Source organism: Acomys minous (assembly GCF_964271855.1).
Source record: "Acomys minous genome assembly, chromosome: 7".
NCBI lineage: Eukaryota > Metazoa > Chordata > Mammalia > Rodentia > Muridae > Acomys > Acomys minous.
Genome location: NC_140488.1, coordinates 122,493,668 through 122,507,288, shown reverse-complemented (window position 1 = coordinate 122,507,288; position 13,621 = coordinate 122,493,668).

Below are 13,621 nucleotides of genomic sequence, written 5' to 3'. Positions count from 1 at the left end.
CACAAAAGTACATTTTTAGTTCATTTGGTATTGTCCTGGGTATGGGACATGCCATGGTGTGTGATTGTTATATCTGGTGATACTCTGTTGAAGAAAACTGATATTCTTTTTCCAGAAGGTATCAATTACACAAAGCTTCTTATCTTAGCATCCTCTCATGTCCACTTCCCCTTCCACATTACTGGGACCCAATCTGGCTCGAATCTTCCTTCATAGGCGCTGCGCATGCTGCCACAGTTTCTGTGAGTTCATACACAATTTTGTTGTGTATGGAAGACACTATTTACTTGGAATCATTCATCACTTCTGGGTCTTAGGCTCTTTCTACCTCTTCTTCAACAGGATCCTGAGCCTTGAAGGGAAGTGTTTTGCTTTATTCATAAGAGCCAGATATAGATAGTTTAGGTATCAATCAACCCCTGAATGAACAATAAAGTGTGGTGCATGTACACAATGGAATATTGTTAAGCTATTAAGAAAAAAGAATTTAAAAATTCACACATAAATGAATAGAGCATAAAAATAAATCATACTAAATGAAATAACTCAGATCCCAAAGGACAAATATTGTGTGTTTTCTCTTATATGTGATTTTAGTTGTTAAGTTTTAATTATGTATACTACAATCAAAATAACCACATAGGTTGTTTATCTTAGAAAGGGAGCAGAAGGAAAGAGAGGATCTCTTGAAGACAGGGAACTAGAATATAGTACTATGGAGATATAAACAGGAAACTAGATTAGAAGGAATAAATGTGAGTGGGAATAGGAGAGAAGAGTAAAGGAAAGAATATGAGGAGAGAAAACTAATACAAAAAGGCATTATGAAAAAGCTAGTTGAAACAGACTATGGTAGAAGCTACCTAAACAATACAGATAGAAAAGGAATCTAAATGTAGTCACCAAATAATATTTGAGACAATTCAATGCTCCAACTAGATATCTTTTGTCATTGAGTAATAGTAGCAGTACAAAGAATAGGTTATATCTTGTTAGGCCATTGGCCACAAAGACCCTATCGGAACCCTCAAACATTATAAGCTATTACCAAGGTTATTTTCCACAACCTGATGCTAAAGCCTTGTTGCTGATAACAACATTTATGTATGTCACCAAAGACAGAGAAGCTGAACTAGTGTCTAATTAGAAGCTTCATCCCTACTAGCTAGTGTTCATGGTACTCGAAGACACTCTTCATGGTATGTGAGAAGAAAGGCAACCATCAACATCTCCCTCCTATATACCCTGCAATCTACAGCATTGACCTGCCTGCAAGAAACACTGATACCATAGTAGCATAACTGTTATGGGAATGACCAATGACCTTCAGATTGGATGTAAGGCCCATTTTATAAGATGGAACCCATACCTGTCACCTTTAGAAAAAGGGGCCAAGAACTTATGCTAATGAAACATAGCAATAAATGATCATGATGACCTACTAGTATATCTATAGTTCACTTCTCTATTCAGCCTTTATCACAAAAGTTTCTTCTTGCAGTAGATGAAAATTAACACAGAGATCTACAAGTGGACAATGTGCGGAGAGTGAGATACTTTGGACAATTAACAGAATTTGATTCAAGCCTTCACTTCTTCAATTAGCTTTGTGATACTAGAAATTTCTGACTTTTTAAAAATGATAACTTTCAATGTCCCGGTGTTGTTAAAGGGATGAAATAAAATGAACTCTAGTAGGTGCTTATCACTATGTCTGAATTCTATTTATTGAAGCTACTGTTGGTATTGCCACATTATGGACCTATAGCAAGTTTGACATTTACTTTTACTTTGAAGACATTTTTAAACACCCATGTCCAAATACTCAGGCTTAACATAGGCACCCACATTGTTTTACTGCAAATTACTGCTGTTTTATAATTATGTGTTTGTGTCTTTGTTCTTTGGGGATGGCAATTCATTTCCTGATCTCTGTGGCCATAGTTCCTTGATACAGCTAGATTTAATATAGGTACTCTACTATTGAAGGTATTTGATCACAGAGACTGTGAACTAGAAAAGCATTTTTCTTTTTGTGTTGGGGCTGAGCCCCAGTACACACCTTTAACCAAAGAGCTTTCTATTTATTGTAAACAAGGTACTGTGGTATGGTTCAGCCCTAGCATACATGTTTAATCCCAGAGCTTTTTTGTAAAAAATAGCTAAATAAAGCCAACCATACATAGGTCAAGAAGCAGACTAAGCAAACAGTAAACAGGGAGTGAACATAAGAAAGCATGGGAAGGAGAGACAATGAGTTGAAGGGTACTTAAGACAGTACTGAAGAAAAAGGGCTTTTTCCTTCTGGGACATGAGAATTGTGTGCTTTCTCTGTCTCTCTGAGCTAGCAGGCTTTCATGTCAGCCTCTGGCTCTCAAGTCTTTATTGGTAAAATTTAACATTTGATATTATTGTTTAAAAACAACATTCTGATGCTCCGCGTGGTTTAAAAGAAAATCCAACATGATTAGTGAAGAAGGAAGCCCACTAATGTTGCAGAATGCAGAGGAAATCTGACAGAAACATTGCAGAGGACAGGAGACATCTGATAGAAAGCCACAGAGAAGAAATTCACCTGGGATCTTCTTTAGAGGAAGCTTCAATTCTTCAAGTTTATCTGTACTCTCTAGAGACTCAGGAGGCTGTGGAGCCACAGGAGTCTTGATCCCAGATGCAGGAGCCTCTGAGATAGGGAATCAAAGTAAACCATCCCCAAATAGTTTTAATTATGTAGCCAGACTTTTCCTGCATTAAAAAATGGGAAAGACCATTTTAGAGCTCTTAAGAGCAAAGATAGATCACGAGGGAGATATAAAGTCACAGCAATGCTTATTGCAACTGTAACTACCAGAGTAAAGTCTACCAGACTTTCAATTACAATCTTTATATATTTTCTCTCAAAAAAGCTTGAAAAAAAGCTCTTCAACAAGAAAAATTAGCTATGATAATACAAAACTTGAGAGACAATAGACAGAAGTAAGAGAACAGGAAATGCTTAATTGTGAACCTAAGGAACTTAATGATATTGAAGATCAAGATAGGCATCCCATTGACAATGGGTAAGAAGCCCAGCTCACTGATGTGGAGCCTTATAGCAGGGCAGGGATTGTGAGTGCCCAAGTATCTAGTTTATGTGTGCATTCATAAAGATCTAATTGTACCTTGATAAACAGAAATGGGGAATAAGAACTCCCAGAAATAGACTGAATAATGATTTATTAACTTCAAATTAGACCAACTTGTATACTTTAAATAATTTTTAACATCAAAATGGAGTTCAGGTCATGTGTTATGTTGTGGAAGAGGTTTTGATTATATTTCCTCAGTTGATGAAAGAATATTGGTTTCACCAAATTGATAATGATCTGCTCCAAGTAAGAGAAACATCCACATGAAAGGCATTACTCAAGGAAGAGACACAGAAAGACAGTGATGCAGACAACTCAGAAAGTAGATCTCTCCTGCAAGCAGAGAGCTCAACAAACCAGCTAAAGAAGGACAAACCATTCATCAGACAGGCAGACTGAAAACCTTGATGCTGAAATGGACTGTTGCTGTAGACAGATGACCAGGACTGAAATTATGGAAAAACATCAGATCAACTGATTTTCTTTTTTTTTTCATTTTTTATTAATTTATTCATATTACATCTAAATTGTTAGCCCTTACCTTGTATCCTCCTATTCCTCCCTCCTTCCCACTTCCCCCCTTCTCCTCTCCCCTATGTCTATGATTGAGGGAGACCTCCTCCCATTATATATGCTCATAGGGTATCGAGTCTCTTCTTGGTAACTTGCTATCCTTCCTCTGAGTGCGGCCAGGCCTCCCCATCCAGGGGACGTGGTCAGAAAAGAGGCACCAGAGTTCATGTGAGAGTCAGATCTCACTCTCCACTCAACGGTGGAGAATATCCTGTTCATCAGCTAGGTCTGGGTAGGGGATTGAAGTTTACTGCCTATATTCTCCTTGGCTGGTGCCTTAGTTTGAGGAGGACCCCAGGACCCAGATTTGCCTGTCATAAAGTTCTTCTTGTAGGATTCCAGGACCCTGTGGGTCCTACTATTTTCCCATTCTTCCATGCTACTCTCACCTAAAGTCTCAATAGTATGTCCTCTCTCCTCTGACCCACTTTGCTGGTAAGTAAAGTTTTTCATGGGACGTATCCCTTGACTAGTGTCTTGATATAAGTGAGTATATACCGTTTGTCTCTTTTTTATTCTGGGTGAACTCACTCAATATAATAATTTCTAGTTCAATCCATTTGTCCACAAATTTCGGGAATTCCTTGTTTTTAATAGCTGAGTAGTACTCCATAGTGTAAATGTACCACAGTTTCTTAGTCCATTCTTCTACTGAGGGACACTTAGGCTGTTTCCATGTTCTGGCTATTATGTATAAAGCAGCTATGAACATGGTTGAGCATATGTCCCTGTCGTGTGGTAGGGCATTTTCTGGGTATATTCCAAGGAGTGGGATAGCTGGGTCTTGAGGAAGCCCTATTCCCATTTTTTCTGAGAAAGCACCAGATAGCTTTCCAAAGTGGTTGTACTAGTTTGCATTCCCACTAGCAAGGAAGGAGTGTTCCTCTCTCCCACATCCTCGCCAACATGTGAACATGTGGTGTTACTTGAGTTTTTGATCTTAGCCATTCTGATGGGTGTAATATGGAATCTCAGTGTCTTTTTGATTTGCATTTCTCTCATGACTAACAAGGACGAGCATTTCTTTAAGTGTTTCTCAGCCATTTGATATTTCTCTATTGAGAATTCTCTGTTTAGTTCTGAGCCCCATTTCACAATTGGGTTGTTTGGTTTGGTGGTGTTTAATTTCTTGAGTTCTTTATATATTTTGGGTATTAGACTTTTGTCAGATGAAGGGTTGGTAAAGATCTTTTCCCAGTCTGTAGGCTGTCGCTTTGTTCTGTTGACAGTGTCTCCTGCCTTACAGAAGTTTCTCAGCCTCATGAGGTCCCATTTATTAATTGTTGACCTTAAGGCCTGGGCTGTTGGTGTTCTATTCAGGAAGTTTTCTCCTGTGCCTATGTGTTCCAGGCTCTTCCCCACTTTTCTGTCTAACTGAATTAATGTCTCTGGTGTTTAGTTGAGGTCTTTAATCCACTTGGACATGAGTTTTGTGCATGGTGACAAATAGGGGTCTAATTGCATATTTCTACATGTTAGACCAGCACCATTTGTTGAAGATGCTATCATTTTTTCATTGAATAGATTTGGCTTCTTTGTGAAAAATGAAGTGAGTAAATGTGTGTGGATTCATATCTGGGTCTTCAATTCAATTCCATTGATCCACCAGTCTACTGCTTTGCTAGTACCATGCTGTTTTGATTACTGTTGCTCTGTAGTACAGCTTGAGATCAGGTATGGTGGTTCTTCCAGAGGATCTTTTATTGTGTAGGATTGTTTTTGCTATTCTGTTTTTTTTTTTTATTTCTCCATTTGAATTTGAGAATTGTTCTTTCAATATCTTCAAAGTATTTTGTGGGTTTTTTGATAGGGATTGCACTGAATCAGTAAATTGTTTTTGGTAAGATGGCCATTTTTACTATGTTAATTCTCCCAATCCACGAACAAGATAAATCCCTCCATCTTTTGATGTCATCTTCAATTTCTTTCTTCAGAGGTTTAATGTTTTTTTTTCAAATAATTCCTTCACTTGCTTCGTTAGAGTTACTCCTAGATTTTATATTGCTTGTGGCTATCGTGAAGGGAGTAGTTTTCCTAATTTCTTCCTCTGCCTGTTTGTCATTTGTATATACGAAAGCTACCGAGTTTTTTGAGTTAATTTTGTATCCTGACAATTTGCTGAAGGTGTTCATCAGTTGTAGTTCTCTGGTGGAATTTTGGGGGTCACTTATATACACTATCCTATCAACTGCAAATAAGGATAATTTGATTTCTTCCTTTCCAATTTGGATCCCCTTGATTTCCTTTTGATGTCTTATTGCTCTGGCTAGAACTTCAAGAACTATATTGAAGAGATATGGGGACAGAGGGCAGCCTTGTCTGGTCCCCAATTTTAGAGGGATTTCCTTGAGCATCTCTCCATTTAATTTAATGTTGTATATTGGTTTGTTGTATATAGCCTTTATTATGTTTAGATAAGTGCCTTGTATTCCTAATCTCTCCAGATCTTTAAACATGAATGGGTGTTGGATTTTGTCAAATGCTTTTTCTGCGTCTAAGGAGATGGTCATGTGGTTTTTCTCTTTCAATTTGTTTACATGGTGGATTACATTAATGGATTTCTGTATGTTAAACCATCCCTGCATGCCTGGAATGAAGCCTACCTGGTCATGATGAATGATGTCTTTGATATGCTGTTGTATTCGTTTTACGAGTATTTTATTGAGTATTTTTGCATCAATGGTCATAAGAGAAATTGTTGGGTCTTTATGGGGTTTAGGTATCAATGGGACTTTGGCCTCATAAAAGGAATTTGGTAATGTTCTGTTCATTTCTATCTTTTGGAATAGCTTGAATAGTATCGGTATTAGCTCCTCTTCGATGGACTGGTAGGATTCTGCGCTGAAGCCATCTGACCCTGGGCTTTTTTTGGTTGGGAGACTATCAATGGTTGCTTCTATTTCTATAGGTGAAATAGGGCTATATAATTTGTTTATCTGATCTTGATTCAATTTTGCAAATGGAATTGGTCAAGAAATTTGTCCATTTCCCTCAGATTTTCAAATTTTGTGGCATAAATGCCTTTAAAGTCGGTTCTTATGATTCTTTGTATTTCTTCAGTGTCTGTTGTTATGTCTCCCTTTTCATTTTTGATTTTGTTAATTTGGATAGTGTTTCTCTGTCTTTTAGTTAGATTGGCTAACGGTTTGTCTATCTTGTTAATTTCACAAAGAACCAGCTCTTGGTTTTGTTGATTCTTTGGATTGTTTTTTTGTTCCTAATTTATTGATTTCACCCGTGAGTTTGATTATTTCCAGACATCTACTCCTCTTGGATGTTTCTGCTTTTTTTTTTCTAGGGCTTCCAGATGTGTTCTTAAGTTGTTTATGTGGGATGATTCCATTTTCTTTTTAAAGGCACTTAGTGCTATGAATTTTCCTCTTAGCACTGCTTTCAATGTGTCCCACAGATTTGGGTATGTTGTTTCATTATTTTCCATTGAATTTCAGGAAGTCTTTTATTTCTTCCCTTATTTCTTCCATGACCCATGTGTCATTAAGTAGAAAGTTGTTTAGTTTCCACATGTTAGTATGCTTTTTGTTATTTCTGTTGTTGTTGAAGTCCAGCCTTAGACCATGGTGATCTGATAAGATACAAGGTATTATTTCAATCTTCTTATATCTGTTGAGGTTTGCTTTGTAACCAACTATGTGATCAATTTTAGAGAACGTTCCATGGGGTGCTGAGAAAAAGGTATAATCCTTTGCGTTTGGGTGGAGAATTCTGTAGATATTCGTTAGATCCATTTGATAAATGACATTGGTTAATGAAGTTATTTCCCTGATTAGTTTTTGATTCAAAGACCTATCCTTGAGTGAAAGTGGGGTGTTGAAGTCTCCCACTATTAATGTGTGTGTATCAATGAGTGGTTCAAGCTTTGTTAATAGCTCTTTTACAAATGTGAGTGCCCTTGTGTTAGGAGCATAGATGTTCAAAGTCCTGATGTCTTGGTTGAGTTTACCTTTGACGAGTAAAAAGTGTCCTTCCTCATTTGTTTTGATTAATTTTGGTTGAAAGTCTATTTTATTAGATATTAGAATGTCTACCCCAGTTTGTTTCTTGTAACTATTTGCTTGGAATATTTTTCCCCATCCTTTTACTCTGAGGCAATGTCTGTCCTTGTGGTTGAGATGTGTTTCTTGAATGCAGAAGAATGTTGTGTCATGTTTATGCATCCACTCAATTAGTCTGTGTCTTTTTATTGGAGAATTGAGACCATTGATGTTGAGAGATATTAATGACCAGTGATTGCTAAGTAACCTCATTTTTGGTATTAGTAACAGTCGAGATTTTGTGAGGTTGTGATTTTGGGATGGTGTAGTTATCTATTTCCTATGTAGTTTTGGTTGTAGTTTGGCCCTTTGTGGTGAAGTTTTCCTTCTAGTAACTTCTGCAAAGCCTTAGTTGTGGCTAGGTACTGTTTGAATTTGTTTGTGTCATGGAATATCTTGTTTTCTCCATCAATGGTTATTAATAGTTTCGCTGGATATAGCAATCTTGCCTGGCATCTGTATTCTCTTAGGGTTTGCAAAACCTCTGTCCAGGCCCTTGTGGCTTTCATGGTCTCTGCTGAGAAGTCAGGAGTAATTCTGATAGGTTTGCCATCATATGTCACTCGACTTTTTTCTCTTGCCGCTTTTAATATTTTTTCTTTGTTCTGTATATTTTGTGTTTTTATTATTATGTGGCAGAAAGATTTTCTTTTCAGGTCTATTCTATTTGGTGTTCTGCAGGCCTCTTTTATGCTTAAATTGAGGAAATTTTCTTCTATTATTCTATTAAAGTTATTTTATGCGCTGTGGAGTCGGTTGTCTTCTCTTTTCTCAATACCTATTTTTCTCAAGTTTCGTCTTTTCATGGTGTGTTTGATTTCTTGAATGTTCTGTGTCAGGAACTTTTCAGATTTAGTATTTCCCTTGATGGTTGTTTCCAGTTCTGCTTTTGTATCTTCAAGTCTCGATATTCGTTCTTCCATTTCTTGCAATCTGTTAGATAAGGCCACCTCTGAGATGCTTGCTTTCTTCTCTGATGCCTCTCGATCACATTTTTCTTCTGTGTGTTCCATTATCATAGCTTCCATTTTTATCTTCAGGTCTTGAACTGTTTTAATTATTTCCTTCATCTGGTTATTTATATTTTTCTGAAATTCTTCAAGTGCCTCTTTATATGAATCTTTTAACTCTTCACCCCTCTTGTTTGCCTCCTCCTGCATTTGTTTACAGATTTTATTTGTTTCTTCCATTATCATCCTCTTTACTAAGGACTTGAGGTCATATTTTTGACTATCAATTGGTATTAGGTTCTCCAGATTGTTTTAATTGGGATTGCTGTGATCTGGAGATGCCAAACCGTTTTGGTTTTTGTTAGCATTCCTTGTCTGTCCTCTTGTCATTTTGGTGACTCTGATGTTGGAAGGTAGTTTGTAGTGACCTTTGCTGGTTGAGAATGGATAGCTGATGACTGATTATAGGACGAGTGCTCTTGCCTATGGGGATCAGGGAGTATTTCCCTGGAACAAGCAGGTGATCCGGTTCGCACTCCTGGAGATTTTTCTTTACACCATAGGCTCCAGGCTTAGTCAGCCAAAGTAGGTTTCTGTTTGGACCCTTTCACCTTACTGCTGTAATTCAGATCAGCATTTGTGGGACCTAGAATAAGGTCAGCACACATGTGCTTTGGTTGGGTAGGTTGATCCCAGCTGCCTATCTTTCCTGTAGCTTTGTAGCCAAGACCCCAGGTGGATCAGATCTTCTGGGCAGGAGCTGTCTTTTAGCTGTCTTTATATCCTGTAGAAGTGTCTAGCCTCTCCCAGAACTATAAGCCTGGAGGGTCCGAGATCACTCTAGGTCAGTAATTAGACACTGTAAGCACGACCCACATCTCCTGATAATGTGAGAGTCCCTGCCTTGGCTGGACCAGTTGACCCAGCTAGGATCTCTCCTTTGGGGAGTGCAGGGTCAGCGCCCTGGGGCTGGGTCGTCGGAGACGATACAGTTTCAGAGCGCTGGTGGCTGCCCAAGGTGCCTGCTCTTCCCGCAGGGCTGGGAGGCTCCACTAAGGCTCTAGGTCAGCAATTAGACACTGCCAGCAAGACTCACGTCTCCCGATAGGCCTGTGGAAGCATTCCAAGCAGGTTTCTAACTGCCACTGTTTGCAGGCTCAATCCGTTGTGTCTGGTGTTAGGTTGGGCCCAGGGTGGCCCACGAGCTGCAGGCCCACTTTAGCTGTTGTTGGTGGGTCCCACCACCTGTGTTTCCACTCAGCCTGGGCGGGTGACCTCCGCAGTTTGGGGTGGTGTGGATGGAGGGATCCAAGGGCAGATTCACCCTATTCACTGAGACTCCTCTGTCTGGGGGATCCAGAAAATCCCCTCCCCAAGCAGCAAGTTTGTGTTTTATATGCCATCTGCAGTTTGCATGAGGATTCCGTTCTAGAGTTTGGGGAGTGTGTTTAGCACTTCGGGATGTTGCTTGTCCCGAGGGTAGGCCCACTGGTGGTCTATGGAGTTTGGGGCCCCACTCACCTACAGTTCTCAAGATTCAGCAGTCTGTGGCTCCATTCATGTCCCTGGTCTCCTCGGAGGAGACCAGATACAGTGCATACTGGTCGATGCCATCTTGGAATCCCCGATTTTCTTAAGACATTTGGGCTATTATGTTTGTGAGATTGACAGTTGTACCTATGGTAAAAGTTAAACTGTGTACAATTTTTAGATTAAAGAGAAAAGGGGGAAGATACAAAGTAATTTTAATTTAGAACATGATTACTCTGGTAAGAGATTGAGATCACATCCAAAGACCTTCTAGGTCTGTGTGATCTGGTTAGAATACAGACATACCTTTAAACCCAGGAGACAGAGGCAATCTCATCTCTAAGTTCAAGGCAAGCATGGTATAGAACAATTTTCATCTAGTTAAGAGCTTATGTCCAGGCATGGTGGCACATGCCTTCAATCCAAGCATTCAGGAGACAGAGGCATGAAGATCTCTGACTTCTAATCAGGCTGTTTAGGCAGTTCAGTTGAGTCAGTGAGTTGAGAGGCAGTAGAGTGGAGCTGAGTCCATGGCAATTAAAGTTGTAGAATTCTGAAGCAGTTCTTACTGGGAGAGTTTTACAGAGGTAGAATAAGAGAACAAGATAGACAGAATGAACCAGAGAATAAAAAGGAGCCAAAATATTAGAACAGATTGCTAGAGCTAGTTTGTGGCCAAGGAGCTCAATTTAGTGAGAAACTGAGAAAAGCCACATGGAATCAACTGGCTTAGAAAGAAGTTTTGAGCCAGACAGCTGAGTTGAACCAGCTATCCAAAGTCCAGAAAGAACTAGAAAGAGCCAGCATATTCAGCAGTAAGTCTACAAGGCCGCAACCACTGTATGCCTAGATTAGAATGCATGGAGGCTAGAAGCTTCCAGGACTAGGCCTATATTAGAAGATGGAGGCAGTAAGCTTTGGAGATGACAACGAAATCAGGTGACTAAAAGTTACTTTAACTCTCTGCGACTGTAATTGACTAAATGGTGTTATCAGAGAACACTGGTACAGCAGATAGAATAGTCTTATCAATTTGAAGAGACAAGAAGATGGTACTTGAATATGAATTAACATTAGATGCCGTTCTTCATATGGCATGAATGAAGATTTTCAAGTGTATTTTTTTCTCCTGCTCATACAAAGAGCAGAGAACCAGCCTTAACTGTTCTGTGTACCATACAACCTTATACACTTACAATTTTAGGACTATATAATGCTTGTGAGAAATTATATGTTTTCAGAACAAAAGAACCAGACACTGACACTGGATCAGACATGACAGAATTCATTCTTCTCAGAATGCTGGACACTGACATCCTGCATCCTTTGTGTTCCAGATCTAGGTGGTTCAACTGTTGTTCCTCATCAAAACAAGACAGCTCCCATGACACCTTCTAAGAAAGCTTCCAATCCCAATTGGTCCAGCATTTCAGAATGTCGCACACAGGACTCTAATTAAGAGTGGAAGTTCTCAACATTCAAAAACTGGATCACAAATGCTATTCCTAACTTGTTTAACCATTTCCTCAATTTTATTTGGGCCGCTACAAAGATATTATTCTTCTCAAATCAGCTGGAAGAAACATTATGAAAATGATGCTCCAATTCCTTTAAAGGGGGTTGGTAGGGTTTTGATTCCTTTTTTGGGCTATAGAGGTTATTTTCAATGGGAGTTGGTTATAAGTTATTATTGGTCTTATTTAGAGAGAAAACATGGTTGGGATGAGAGTTGTCTCTTTTTTCCTTTATCTTCCATTCTTAAGTTTGGAGATAGGGCCTGAAAATAAAGAAGGGGGAATATAGAAATATATAGGGAAGAAAGAACAAAAAGTAGATTAATGAATCTGCTCCTCACCATAATGCCTCAATTGTCCCTCACAAGGTTATTTTTAATTCCCTAGTATAAAATTTTGTGTATAAGCAAAAATAAGTTTAATTTTAGATATAGTGGTATAGAATTCAAATATAAGACTATTCTTCACACACATTATATATATTTCTACTCTAATATGAGGTATTGTACCCATATAACTCAATTATAATACAGTTTACTTTCAATACTTTGAAAGTGCTATTGTAGGCTGTTTAGGATAAATAAGTTATACAAGTTAATTGTTAGTTGATCAAATCATGGTCATATCAATTAGTAGTCTATTTTTATCACAAGAATATACATCTTAGGTGCAGCAGATAGATATGATTCTATAGAAAGATAAGGTAAAATAGTTAGATACAGTCTTCAAGAGCCTCAGAGACATGCAGAATATGGCACTTTAAATGTTATTATTTTAAATATTCCCTGTCAATGAGACAGGTTAACTCCTGGTAATACCCAGCCAACCTCAAAGAGGATAATGAGCATCAAAGAACCTCCTTATGGAGATGGCTTCAAATGTGGCAAACCAGCCACTGGACAAAATGTCCTCATTCCTACCACAGACAGAATTTTGCCTTAAAAAAGGGCAAACTTGGATACAGGCAAAGTTGATGATCAAACTCTACCAAGACAGAGTTAGCAAGTCCTCAGTAGTTTCTGCCTCAATCAGAAAAAGTCTGGTTTAGATATTGGACTAGAAGTGCGAAGATGAGGCTCCAACTTTATAGAGAGAGTTGGGGAACTGTTCAGGCAGTAAACTGTCTCAGTCATATTGTTCATTTTAGAAGCTGCTAACCTGCCCTACCGGTTCACTCAGGCTTTTAAGTTTTATTCCTTCTCTAGTCTCTGAGGGCCGTTGAAGACCAGACAGTTTAGTTTTACAATCAAGCTTAGTTGGTTAGGGGATAAGATCTTTTTAGATCAAGATAAAGATGTTAATAGAGATGAGGTATGATAGATATTGAATTTCATTCAGAAATTTAGGCCCAATGAGACAGGAAAGATGTTTACTTCAAGTTTGACAAACACAATTAGCCAAATCACTATGAATGTAACATTTATATAACTCATGATTGTCACATAGTTCTTTGTGCTATATGTAGTTTGTTTTATGCATGTGTAATAAAAAAGAAAAACATACAAACAACACAAACGAAAAATTAGCCAAAACACTAAGAATGCAACATTTACATAATTTCTGATTGCTTCATGGTTCTTCTTGCTATAGGCAATCTATTGCATATATGTGTAATAATATAAATGTATATGTAAAAAAGTAAAAAAATATTTAATAAAAAAGAAGATGCTACTTAACTAACACCTGTAAAGCCTATGACTGTGATTGAATTTGAGACTTTAGACTCATTAGGCTAACCCATCGCAGTCCATAGGCTATAAGGGAAGGAAAGACACAAATGAATGAGGCAAAAGGAAGTATACATATGATTGCAAGTGTTTTAATATGGCAGTGTGGGCTTGGGAAAACATTCAATATGATTAGTAAAATCACTA